Source organism: Eubalaena glacialis, chromosome 11 (genome assembly GCF_028564815.1).
Source record: "Eubalaena glacialis isolate mEubGla1 chromosome 11, mEubGla1.1.hap2.+ XY, whole genome shotgun sequence".
Classification (NCBI taxonomy): Eukaryota; Metazoa; Chordata; class Mammalia; order Artiodactyla; family Balaenidae; genus Eubalaena; species Eubalaena glacialis.
Genome location: NC_083726.1, coordinates 64528166 through 64540986, shown reverse-complemented (window position 1 = coordinate 64540986; position 12821 = coordinate 64528166). Strand labels below are relative to the sequence as shown.

At 39.3% G+C, this 12821-nt stretch overlaps 1 protein-coding gene and 1 pseudogene across 3 annotated transcripts in view; both read left to right on the top strand.

The window, feature by feature from the left end:
* Window positions 1-9734, top strand: part of LOC133101300 (small ribosomal subunit protein uS5-like) — a 38330-nt pseudogene extending 28596 nt beyond the window's left edge.
* DIP2B (disco interacting protein 2 homolog B) overlaps window positions 1-12821 on the top strand; it is a 227997-nt gene that overhangs the window by 63127 nt on the left and 152049 nt on the right. The window lies entirely within an intron of this gene.

Here is a 12821-nt window from a genome sequence, read left to right as displayed (position 1 = left end):
CAATTGACAATATTTGACTGTCTTTGACTTACAAGAACAGCATTTTCTCATGATTTAACCTATATTTAACTCTCAGTTCTGCAATTTGAAGAAAGAAAATGAAACCTCAAGTTTAAATATGATCTGTATTGTTAAGGTGATGCTTGATGCTTTAACAGACAAATCCAAAATCTCAGAGGCATAACACAGTCCAAAATGGACATTGCTGTTGTTGGACAGCGAATGGGGGAAGCTGCTCAGTGAGGTCATGTAGAGACTCAGGATGATGAAGGCTCCTCCATTGTTCATACATGGCTTCCAGATGTCCTGGGGTTTGATATCCAGCCAGGAGACTGGGAAAGGGAAAGGGTGACAAAAAGAGAGGGTAACAGAACTTCTTAATCTTAGCCCAAAGTGGGTATGGTATGTTGGATTGGTGAGAACCAACCTAGATGTGGGGTGGGGGGTGGGGTGGGAGGGCACGAAATGTATTCTGTATTTGTCAGCTGCTTTCCAGCACCAGTTGTGATGGGAAACATGAAACTCTGGTGGGCAGCTGGCCATCTCTGCCATACTACTTCTTGATCACTTGGAGAACATCTTTTTGCTGTGTGCATTAGTTTGCTAGGGCTGCTGTAACAAAGACTAACAAAGACCACAGACTGGGTGGCTTAAACAATAGAAATTAATTTTCTCACAGTTCTGGAGGCTAGAAGTCCAAGGCCAGTGTGTCAGCAGGTTTCATTTTTTCTGAGGTCTCTCCCCTTGGCTTGCACACAGTGCCTTCTCACTGTGTCCTCACCTGGTCTTTTCTCTGTGTGTGCTCATCCCTGGTGTCTCAGTGTGTCCAAATTTCCTCTTTTAACAAGAAACCAGTTCGATTGGATTAGGGCCCATCCTAAGGGCCTCATTTTAACTTACTTACCTCTTTAAAGGCTCTGTCTCCAAATACAGTCACATTCTGAGGTACCGGGGGTTAGGGCTTCAATATATGAATTTTAAGGGGACAGAATTCAGCCCATAACACACACTCTACATTTATAACAAATGAATATGTTTTTACTAAAAGTAGTCATACTCCATTAAATAAAAGAAGAAAGTAATGTTAGATATATGTTATAATTATACTTATACTGGATCTGTAATAAATTTTAAATTATACATATTAATGAAGATTGCCAGTGTCTCAAAGGCATTTTTCCTTATTTATTAATCAAGGAAAAAAGTTTAGTGATGAAGATAGTTTAGTTTTTAGCAAACGTGATCGTTTTTCTCTTCCAGAGTTTGTAAGTGATCAGTTCTTATTGCAGCTTATCCAAGGGGTATGTTAATTACGGAGATAGTAAAGAGAGTTACTAAACATGTCTCCTATAAGAAAATCACCACCCTCTACAGCGTAAAAGTAAATCTCTAAGTGTATATTGGACATTTTAGAATTTTGTCTTGTTGTGACTTGCTAAATGACATTTTGTTACTGAAAACCAAGGCGATGTTATGTGGTTGGTAATATCCTTTTTAGCCTACCGGACACTTGAAGGTGGAAGAGAATGTGCTTGTGAATTCCACCATCCGAACTGTTGGATCCCTTCCCTTGGTCTGCTGTTTTGTCACTATTTCCAGTGTGTTGGAGATGAAGCTCTAAGGCAACATTCCCCAACCTTTTTGGCACCAGGGACCGGTTTCGTGGAAGGCGACTTTTCCACAGATGGTGGGGGGCGGGGTGGTGGGGATCGTTGAGGTGGTAATGCTAGTGTTGGGGAGTGATGGGGAGTGGCAGATGAAGCTTGGCTTGCTCGCCCACTGCTCACCTCCTGCTGTGTGACCCGGTCCGCAGCCTGGGGGTTGGGGACCCCTGCTCTAAGGGAAGGATGAGGCTCTTAACCCTTTATGTAGGTGGCGATTAAAGATTGTGTAGCCTCACTGTCGACTGTCAGACCCTTTTTTTGACTTCTCAGGATTACCTTTTACCAAATAGTGGCTTGAGATTCAGCTCTCTTTTATAAAACTATACTCCACCTTTATAGATTTCTTTTCTTTTTCTTTCTTTCTTTCTTTCTTCCTTCCTTCCTTCCTTCCTTCCTTTCTTTCTTTCTTTCTTTCTTTCTTTCTCTCTTTCTCTTTCTTTCTCTCTTTTTCTCTCTTTCCTTCTTTCCTTCCTCCCTCCCTCCCGCCCTCCCTCCTTCCCTCCCTCCCCTCCCTCCTTCCCTCCCTCCCCTCCTTCCCTCCCTCCCCTCCCTCCCTCCCTCCCTCCCTCCGTGTGGCTTGCATGATCTTAGTTCCCCAACCAGGGATTGAACCCAGGCCCATGGCAGTGAAAGCGCCAAGTCCTAACCCCTGGACCTCTGGGGAATTCCCTACTCCACCTTTAAAGGAACTATAGTTATGATTTGAAAAGTTATTATATAAATATCAGGTAAACATTGGTCTCTTTAGAGATTTTGCTTTTATACTCGTTTTCGTAATTACTATTTTAAAAGTTATATAGATGTCAGATGAATACTGGTTTTTGAAAAGATTTTTTTACATGTTTTTATATTTATTGTGAAACTAGTAAGTTTAAAAATCTTCTAGCTTCCAAGAAGGAGTAACAACTCAGCTTCTGTGTTGACATTTGCTGCTAGTTGTTAAAGTGAGAAATCTTTTGCAGTTTGGTGTATAAACTTGTCACCTCTATGAATGAAGTTATCCGATTCCTTTGTGAGAGATTCAGTAGTCAGACTGGTTTTTTGCTGTGTCATGATTCCTTTATCACTTCTGAAAATCAACTTTAGAAGATTTTCCAAGTCTTGGTTAAAAATGAGAAAGTTCCATAATTTTCCCTTATATGTTATTTAACATGTTCGTATCTTGAAAACAGATCTAGGGAATTCTGTAGTATATAATATATATATTTCCTCTCTCTCTCTTTTGCTTTCTCTCCCCCACCTCTCCCCGACCCTGCCTCTCTTTATATATATATGTATTTAAACACCTACAGTGTTCTACATGTATTAATTGGATCAGTAAATATTTGAGCACCTACTAAGGTCAAACATTGTTCTGCATGAGACAGTTGCTGACTGCCTAAAGATATAGGCAGCAATATGTGGCTATAGGATGTGTAAACAATTTTTTTCAATACCTTGAGTTACTTGAGGCCTTCCTTTCAGTGAGCAGCCTTAAATTTGTAAAATGATAGTCTCAGAAGTTTTGATTTCATTCTTTCAACAAAACTTTTATTAACTGCTTTACTATTTTAGTAGATTGTAGGGATAGCAAAATGACTCTGACCCAGTTCTTGTCCACAAAGAGCTCATAGTCTAATCAGGAGCTGACTTGTAATGAAAAGGAAATTAAAGTTTGATTCTATGTTGAGGTAAATGATAATAGAGGTATGAAAAGAAAATGCCATGGCAACATAGGGGAGGGATTGGGGAAAGGGTTTGCCAGGAAAAGCCTCACAGAGAATATATTATTGTTGGCAGCCCCGTGAATGACTTTGGCTGTAAGTAGATGGGAGTTCAATTCTCTGTGACCCTTGGAACCTAGGCCTTTTAATTATTCATAAATAACTTAAGCATACATCTAGGACTGGGAATTTATTTAAAAGATGCATCTGTCTTTCTAGTTTAAACTTTAGTTTAACTAGTCCTTTAGGAATAGGCATTTATGGATGCAGCTGTGTGGCAGCATTACAGATGTTTGCTCTTTCGGGTCCTTATAACAGTTATAGTTATCCTGCTTTGCTTAGGTTGCCCATTCCTTTTTAACAAAAAATATTTCTCATTTGTCTTCATTCAGTCCGTATAAACAAAGCAAAACTTTTTAAAAAAATCACAAACTTGGATCTACTCTACTTTAACATCCTCATGTGTCTTCCTTTTCTCTTCAACACTGAGATGTCCATCACATGCTGATACACAAACATTACCCCCAGACTAAGATCGTAGTCGTGTCAAACTTTGCTGAGTAATATATGGCTCCTTTTTAAAAGAAATATACCTTTACAAAGGAGATTCTGGTTTTTTTCATTTATATATTATGAAGTTAAGACATATTTCCTAGAAAAAATATTTTGCTGTAAGCAGAACTGAAAGCATTTGCTAGGAGAGAGTTAAGGGTTGCTAAACTCGAGGCATGCAGGGTTGGTGGTGAGCCGAGAATGCTTTCACAACAATTTGATTCAGCAAACATTTACTGAATGCTGTGGTCAAAGCACTGCTGCTAGACCCTCTGACGGGTAAGAAAATGAACATAGGCTCTGTTTTGAAGGATCTTCCAATTTACTGCACTGTTTCTGAGTCTCCTCTGTTCCATTCTCCATCTTTGCCATTTCCCAGATAATGAAAATTAGAGCTCTGATTTATCAATTCTGTAAGCTGGAAAGGCTATAAAATTAGTTTGCTTAAAATGTTGGTTGCTGGTTCTCCGTAGTGCTGCCAGTATTTAAAATAATGGAAAATATTCGGTGTCTCCTTCCACAAATTAACATTTCCATGAGTGGCTGCTTTTCATAGAGCATCTTGAGCCAGCCCCTCTCGTGCTGTGAGTCTTCATTGACAGTATTAAATCAGATCTGAGCAGCTCTAGGAGACAGTTGAGAGTTTGAGAATATGCCCAGTGTCAGCATCTTGGCTAGAGTGTGCTGTGAAACAAAGAAAACTCTTGGCACCCAGTAAGTGGTTAGGCATGTACCATTCTGTGTGTGAGCTCCAATAAATAAAGCAACGTAGGGCATTCCGTGCTTTCATTTGGGCAGAACTAAATGGTTAAGTGTCCTTTTAGGCTTTCCCCTAAGTCTGTCCCAGGCAGTCAGCACATAATCCAGAAGAAGTAAAATTTTCAAATACAGCCACTTATCTTTATTATGTAGAGCTCTGTGCTGGGTGCTTCAGGCTGTAAAGAGACAAGACTGAGTACCTGTCAAGTAGCTTACAGATTGAGTAGCACCCTGCTCTAGCTGTTCCACCTGTCATCCCACTGCAGGTCCATTTCTTCCTGGACTACCCTGGTCTGTAGCCACCTACCACTTGGTGTTGACCCATCCTCATTCAGTATGGTTATTCCAACACAATCTCTATAACCTATCCTGAATGTAGAGTGGATATTGGAAACAGTAGAAGAGATGGGCCTTGATCCCTGGACAGGGTCTGCAGTGATTGGTGAAGCCCATTGTAGTGCTAATCACTTGAGGTACTGCTTCAAGGCCATTTTATTTTTCTGATTGAGTCCCATGATTGTCATAGAACAGGCAGACCCCAGATAGGAAGCAGTCTTTAAAAATGGTTAGCCCAATTTTGTTTACGTTTCCTTTTTCTACAGAGTGTGTATTTTTCCTTCCTCAGACTAAAAATGGCACAATGTAGTGTATAATAGTGTGGGGTTATTTGCATGCAATCACTAAATTCATTTATTCAAATAATTTGTCTTCTCAGGTATTTTTAAAGTGACCAGGGATAAATATTTATGAATTATATTTAAGTACTTGGAGGGTATTTTGGAAATGTGTTTTTCTTAAGAATAGATTTGTGCTATGGTTTCCTTGACTATGTTTGATGATATTAAGAGTTCTTGGAAATTTTTTCCAAAATCTTGCAATCTGAAAGTGGATGGAGCGTTTGGAATTAATTTCAGCTGTAATTATATTATATCTTTAATGGTGGTAGTCTCTCACCTGTTTCATATTATAACAAATGAGAAGTGCAGCACCCGCATCATCAAAATACTTGAGAAACTTCCATCTAAAAGGAAGATGGGGAACTAATACAACCTGTTTAAAAGTCTTGAGTTATTTTACTATGATTACACTAAATTAGATTAATTAGATTATATTTATCTAAAGTTAGGTTGTTGTTTACTTAAACCTGGTGTTAAGATCTAGAAGGGAGGGGAGAGCAATAAAAGCACCTTTCTCCCCCACCCAAGTTTTGAATAAATTGAATAAAAACTAAAGGATTAGCAAATGGCAGCCATAATATTACCTTTATTATTGATAAAGGTGAAGGTAAAGGAAGCAGCTTAATATTAGAGCCAAATTGGCTTGCTAACTAAGTTCCAAAATTAGGCAGACCTACCTCCTGGTCACAAGTAGTGCTGGATTAGAGAAGGCAGTATGTGGTATACAAAGCCTCCACCCAACCCATTTCCTATAGGCAGCTCACTCATATGAGGAAGAAGGGCACAACTGGGCCATTTATTTTTCCCAAATTTGCCAATCAGATCAGTTGCTTCCTTCCCCAGGATAGAAGCATCTAAGTGGCAAAGAAATGCCAGAGATGTTACAACTGGTGGCCTCCGTTCACAGAAGGGGACTTCAGAAATGAGGAATAAGCACTCCCCAATAGCATTTGGCTTCTTCTCCTATGCATGGTTTCTATGAAGAATGGGTTGGTGCCAGGTTGGAAATGGTAGCATAACTAGGCCAGGAGCAAACCTTTGTTTTGGGGAAGAGGCCTTATAACAGTTGGCCTCTTGAAAATTATAGCAAACGTTTGTTTACCAGAATCATAGAAATTGTCTGTCCTTAGGCAGCCCTTGCTGCCTTTCTGAAACATCTGTGATTTAGCATTCTTTCCTGGGCATTAAATGAAGGCCCACAACTTAGTTTTCTGCTGTCCTTTAGCATTTTAAAATATACTTGCTGTTCTGTCTCTTCTTTGAGTTTTCTTCACAGACTCATTTTGTCTCCTCCCCCAAACTCTAGTGTTTCCCATGATCGTAGCCAACTTTCTTCTCACTTGACACTCTCACCTTGGCTGTCAGCCATTTACACAGTTTTAACTGTTTAGTATCTTGATGATTTCCGAATCTTTATCTCCACCCAGACCTCTGTTCTGAGCTCCGTATTTATACGTCCAGCACTCTATTTAACAGTTCCACCTGAGTCATGTAAAACTGACTTATTCTTCCCGCACACTCTCAACTACCACCAGTCAGAAATCCTTGTCTTTTGTGTTGTGTCCACAGTCTTTGTGAGTGGCATCTCAGCCTATCCACTAGGTTAGGCCAGAAACCTGGGTGTCACCTCAGCAGGCTCTTCCTCTCCTTTATTGCTTACCTCCCAGGTCAGGGGTCAGCATCTGGCCAGAGACCTGTGAGCCAAGAATGGTTTTTACATTTTTAAGTGGTTGTTTAAAACAAGCGTATGTGTGTATTTGTTACAGAGACCCTATGTTGTCTGCAAAGACTAAGTATTTACTATCTGACCCCTGTCCGAGGCCAGCAAGTCTTATCAGTTCTCCCTCCAAAACATCACTTTTAATTGTTTCTTTCTATCCCCCCCTGCCCCCCAAAATCTCACCTGCCCTGTTTCTCCCTTGGCCTCCTAACTAAGTGTTGTCATATTTCTTTATAAAACACAGAACCTAATGATGTCCTCTCTTGTTTAAAATCCTGCTGTGTATTTTGCCCTTTTCTCCTCTGTTTTCTGCCTGCAACCTCTTCAGCCTGTAGGACTCTGCTCAGTTGTCACCTTTTCCTTGAGCCCACCTGCCTTCTTATGGAGTTATGCCCCCATTCCACCTGGTCTGTACTTCTGTTATTACACATTCTAGATTGTGTCCTGAGAATCCATTCGCCATTCGGTCATCCCTACGACACTGTGCATACCTGGAGGACAGGTTCCATTTCCTTTTTCGTTTCTATGTCTTCTTTACCTAGCTGTATGTGGCATGTCAGAGTACTGTAATGAATTAATGGGTGCTTTGAGAAATAGTTCTTATTCCTAAGATATGAAAAAATATTAGTAGTCTAAAGATATCATTAATCAGTTTGAGTTGGTAGGCAGGATTTATAACGTCTAGACTTTTGATAGAGTCATGCTACATTCTCTTGATTTCTGTTTCATAGCTTTCTCAGTATTAAATTTTTTATTTTGAGATAGCTGTAGATTCACATGCAGTTATGAAGAAATAATACCAAGCTATCCCAGTTATCTTTTACCTAGTTCCCCCAATGGTAACATATTGCAAAACTGTAGTACAAGGTCACAACCAGGATATTGGCATTGATGCAGTCAAGATACAGAACATTTCCATTAACAAGGATCCCTCCTGTTCCCTTTTATAGCCACACCCACTTCCCCTCCCACGGCAGCTCGCCCCTCCCCCAAGGCAATCACTAACCTGTTCTCCATTTCTGTAATTGTCATTTCAAGAATGCTATCTAAGTGGAATCAGAGTATGTAACCTTTTGGGGTTGAATTTTTTTCACTCAGCATAATTCTCTGGAGATTCATCCAGGTTGTTCTGTGTATCAGTAGTTTTCCTTTTTGTTGCTGAATTTTCATAACTTTTAAAAGATGAAACTCTCCTCTATATATCACTGCAGTTTTTTTTTTTTAAGGCTATTTACATTTTTTTCCTCTTGTTCTTTATCTGTAACAGTGGTTTTAAAACTTTGTACTCTTAAATTGAGACTCAAAGAGGCTTTGTTTATATGTGTATTGCATCTATCATTATTTACTTACTACATTATAAGTTAAAACTGAAATATTTTAAAAATATTTAATTCACTTAAAATAACAACAGTAAATCTATTACGTTCTCATAAGTAATATATTTTTATGAGAAATAACTGTTTTTGTAAACAAAAAATATTTAATGAAAAGAAAAGCACTGTTTTACATTTTTTGTGACTCTAATGTCTGGATTCTCATATCTACTTATTCATTTAATCTGTTATGATAAATTGTTTTGGTTTAAGTATATGAAGAAAATCTGGCCTCACATAGCTATGTAGTTAGAAAAACCAGGAGTATTTTAATAGTCTTATCACATAACTGTGGATAGTCTTCTTTGGTACTACACCCAAACTCAAGTGATAGTTTATTAAAGATTAGTTACAATGTAGGATGTGAAACCAATAACTTTTCATACTGTTACATTAAAATTATAGTTTGAATGGATCATTAACTTGTGTATGATTTTTTTTTTTTTAACATCATGCATTGGTCATTTGGAAAATATTGAATCGCTGTGTTAGGTACATTTTCCAAATTATGACACATTTCATTATACATTGTCAAAAATTATATTTGTTAATCTCACCTTCAGTCTCATAAGAAAAAATGCTAAGTATTGGGAAGCTGTCAATCTCAAGTTTTCTAAAATTTTGATTTTTACTTTGAAATCACTGTCAGTTCACTGAAGTTTATGATTGTCAATGCTGCCAGTAACAGTCTCACTTCGTTAATTTTTAAGAAAATGTCTGCCAGATACTCAAGTCTGAAAACCATAGTTTGTTCATCATTTCAAGTAGAAATGGTGTTAAAGTAGAAATGGTGTTTGGGTGTTAACTGCTCAACGGAGGTAGCCACTGACATTTGTGGGGCCATTTTTCTGGCCAAGCTCTCCACCATCCCCATGCGGTGAGGCTGCTGGGGGAACAAGGTCGGCAAGCCCCATACTGTCCCTTGCAAGATGACTGGCCACTGTGGCTCTGTGCTGGTGCGCCTCATCCCTGCCCCCAGGGGCACTGGCATTGTCTCAGTCCCTATGCCCAAGAAGCTACTGATGATGGCCAGAATTGACCACTGCTACACCTCTGCCAGGGGCTGCACCACCACCCTGGGCAGCTTCACCAAGGTCGCTTTTGATGCCATTTCCAAGACCTACAGTTATCTCACTCCTGATTTCTGGAAAGAGACGGTGTTCACCAAGTCTCCATATCAGGAATTCACTGACCATCCTGTAAAGGCCCACACCAGAGTTTCTGTGCAGAGGACCCAGGCTCCAGCTGTAGCGATCACAGAGTTTTATATGAGAAAAATAAAGTGAATGTAGCTGGTTTAAAAAAAAAAGGCAGTCAGTTCAGCTCACAACTCAGTTGTGTAAGTGCTCTTCTTTGAGACAACACAGAATATTAGAAAGATGTGGACTCAGGGGTCAAAATGTAATAAAACCAGTAACTTCCACTGTGAGTGCGTGGCTTAAATCATCAACTGTCTTGATTTGTGCTAAGGCTCCAGCCATTTTATTCTCCATTGCTTTTATACCATCAGAGCAAATAATTTAAAAGTGTAAAGTTTGAAATCCATTGTTATAGATAAAGAACAAGAGGTAAAAATTTAAAATAGACTTTCACACAGTAAAAATGGCAAATAATGTCTTAATATATTATTAAACTATTTTACACTTTGTGGACCTTCGTAAGTTCTTGGGGGACCCCCAGAAGCCCATGGACCACATTTTGGAGGACTGCTGATTTACAGTAATTTGTGACGACTTATTTCTTTCTCTTTTCTCAGATTTCTTCTGTTTGCCTTTACTTTTGCTGAGATAGACCCTATAGATGCACTGATCTGGGTTGAATACCATTACTGGTCAGAGCTCCACTCTGGACTGGCAGCCTCAGCACGGGCACTAGGCCGATGCTAGGCCTGATCCTGGGCACAGAAGAGAAGACTAGTTCACAGCCTCACCTTGGCCTTAAGGGACACAAGCAACAAGGAAAGGCCATAAACCTGCTGGCCTTGTTGGCTTGCTGTGTGTGCATTCAGAAACTGGTCACATCACATGGACCTGAGTCCAGAGGGAGACATTAACTATGACTCAAGTGCTTTCCTTCTGAAGGAGTCTTTCAGGCTCCAGGGCGGGAGAGATTCTCAGGCTAAAAAGGGCCCTCCATAGGTCTGTCAGACCTACACACTCTAGTCCCAAATCTTCTGAGTCATATCACAGCCTTTTCATTCTAATTATCTCCAGGAAAGGGCCTCAAGGTTTCCTGGCTGTAATAAACCTTAGGAGTTAAGAAGTTTTTTCTTATGAGTACTCTAGATGCTCCCTTGTATAACTTAAGTCCATTTCCTTTAGTTTTGTTTTTAATAAAAATAAAGAACTAATAACAGTGCTCCTCATGCTATTGCTTTATATTTTGAAGACAGTTTAACTTTCTGTATCTTCAGTCTACTTTTGCAATTTTTTTCTTCTATTTTTAACCCAGTTCCTTTAATCCAGTGGTCCTGAACTGGGGTGATTTAGCCCCCAGGGGACGTTTGGCAATGTCTAGAGACATTTTTGATTGTCACAACTTGGGGGGATGCGTCTATCATTCTAGTAGATAGAAATCAGAGAGCTTGCCTTCATTTCAGCAAAATCACTCATTATGTTGTTACAGTAAGATTTTCACTGAATTTATATTCAGATGATAGGAGCATCCTACCATCCTACAGGACAGCCTCTATCAACTAAGAATCATCCAGTCCAAAATGTCAATAATACCAGTCTTAAAAGACTGTGCATTAGTCCTTCCTTGTAATTTGTTAGCTTTTTATTAATTTTTTTTTTGCTGAATTAACAATTTGATTTTACTTTGCCTATTATCTAGAATTGTGGTTTTATTTGGAGAAAATATTTTGATTATGTTCAGAATAATTAAAGATTTTAGAGGTAGGTTACTCTTTTGAATATGACTTATGGTTTGTACCTCAGGTCGTAATACATCATTAGTTTCTATACCTGAGTACACAACTACCTGATGACTTTTAAAAATAATTTTTATGGGCTCCAACCAAATCTTAAAAGAGCTCTTCTAGAAATTCCTGTAATTAACCAGATTTGGGAACCACTGAAACAGATATGTATTGATAAGCTAAGAAACTTTTAGGACAGCTAGTGCAAAGAGAAGACGTTCTTTGTGGCTCTCAGAGATAATATCCACCCTCCTGGGCAACCAGTTCTGTCAGTGAAACCAGTCACGTAACCCTCAGATTGACAAGGCAGAACTGGAGCAGCGGTGTCCAATAGGATTTTGGTTCTTTCCAGTCATATGGTGTCCAGTTCATTTTATTTGCCACAAGTTTGGTTTTAGAAGGGGGTGGTGGTGAAAAGAGATGAGGGAGGCGATAGAGGAGAATTGCTAGTAGAATCGAAGAAATATGATCTACCTTATATCCCAGGAGGGGAATTACTCAGTGCTGACTTCTCCTCCGTAGCATTCATTTGCTACCCACATTCACCACAGTGGTTAAGTGTTCTTAAAAGCTACTTCTGGTATAAATTAACCTGACCAAGGCAGCAGGGGCACTGGGAAGCACAGAGGGCTGTCTAGTCCTCTAGTCCAGAGGACCGGCAAGGATCCTCTGGTCTTGGTCCTTTACTTCTTTTGGCTAAAAGAGAAGTTAATGAAGGTGAGCTTGTTTGTTGGGGTGGTTCCAAGAGCTGTGGAGATGAGACAGTTGTTGAGGAAGGAAAGAAAAGATGGTCACTTTTATTTTACTTTTTTCTTTTTCTTTTCATTTTTGAGACCGAAATGTTGCCTTTAATAGTGATCGAGGCAGAGCTTAGTGTGGGAGCCGGTGAGCCTGAAGCTGAACCCCCAAGTCGGGCAGTAGTGTACAGGCTGTACAGGGGGACCTGGGCAGTGGGGCAGGCTTGATCCAACAGAACAGACAAGAGAGAAAGGTGGTGACTTTTGAAATAAAGCGAATTTTGTTTGGAAGGATAATAGCTTCTTTTCCTGATTAGTTAGTTGTTAAGCAAACTAGAATTTTGGAAATGAAAAAAAAAAAACAAACTATGAAACTTTGGAATATTAGTTTATATTGGAAGCATAAAATAAATATTGGTTGTATTTTAGTGTTCTGGATTTCTTTTACTATTTGTTTTTACTTTTTTAATTGGAGATTTTCAAACACATACCAGAGTAGAGAGACTAGTATAGGGAATCTCCATGTACCAATCACCCCAATATCAACAGTTACCAACACATGGCCAATCTAATCTCATCTATACCCTTACCTGCTTTCTCCCACCCCCCCCAATTATTTTAAAGCGTATCAAGCATCAGTATGTAATTTTATCCAGAAATATGTAAGATATTCAGTCTGTGGTCACATTTCCCCTGATTATATAATTTTTTTTGTC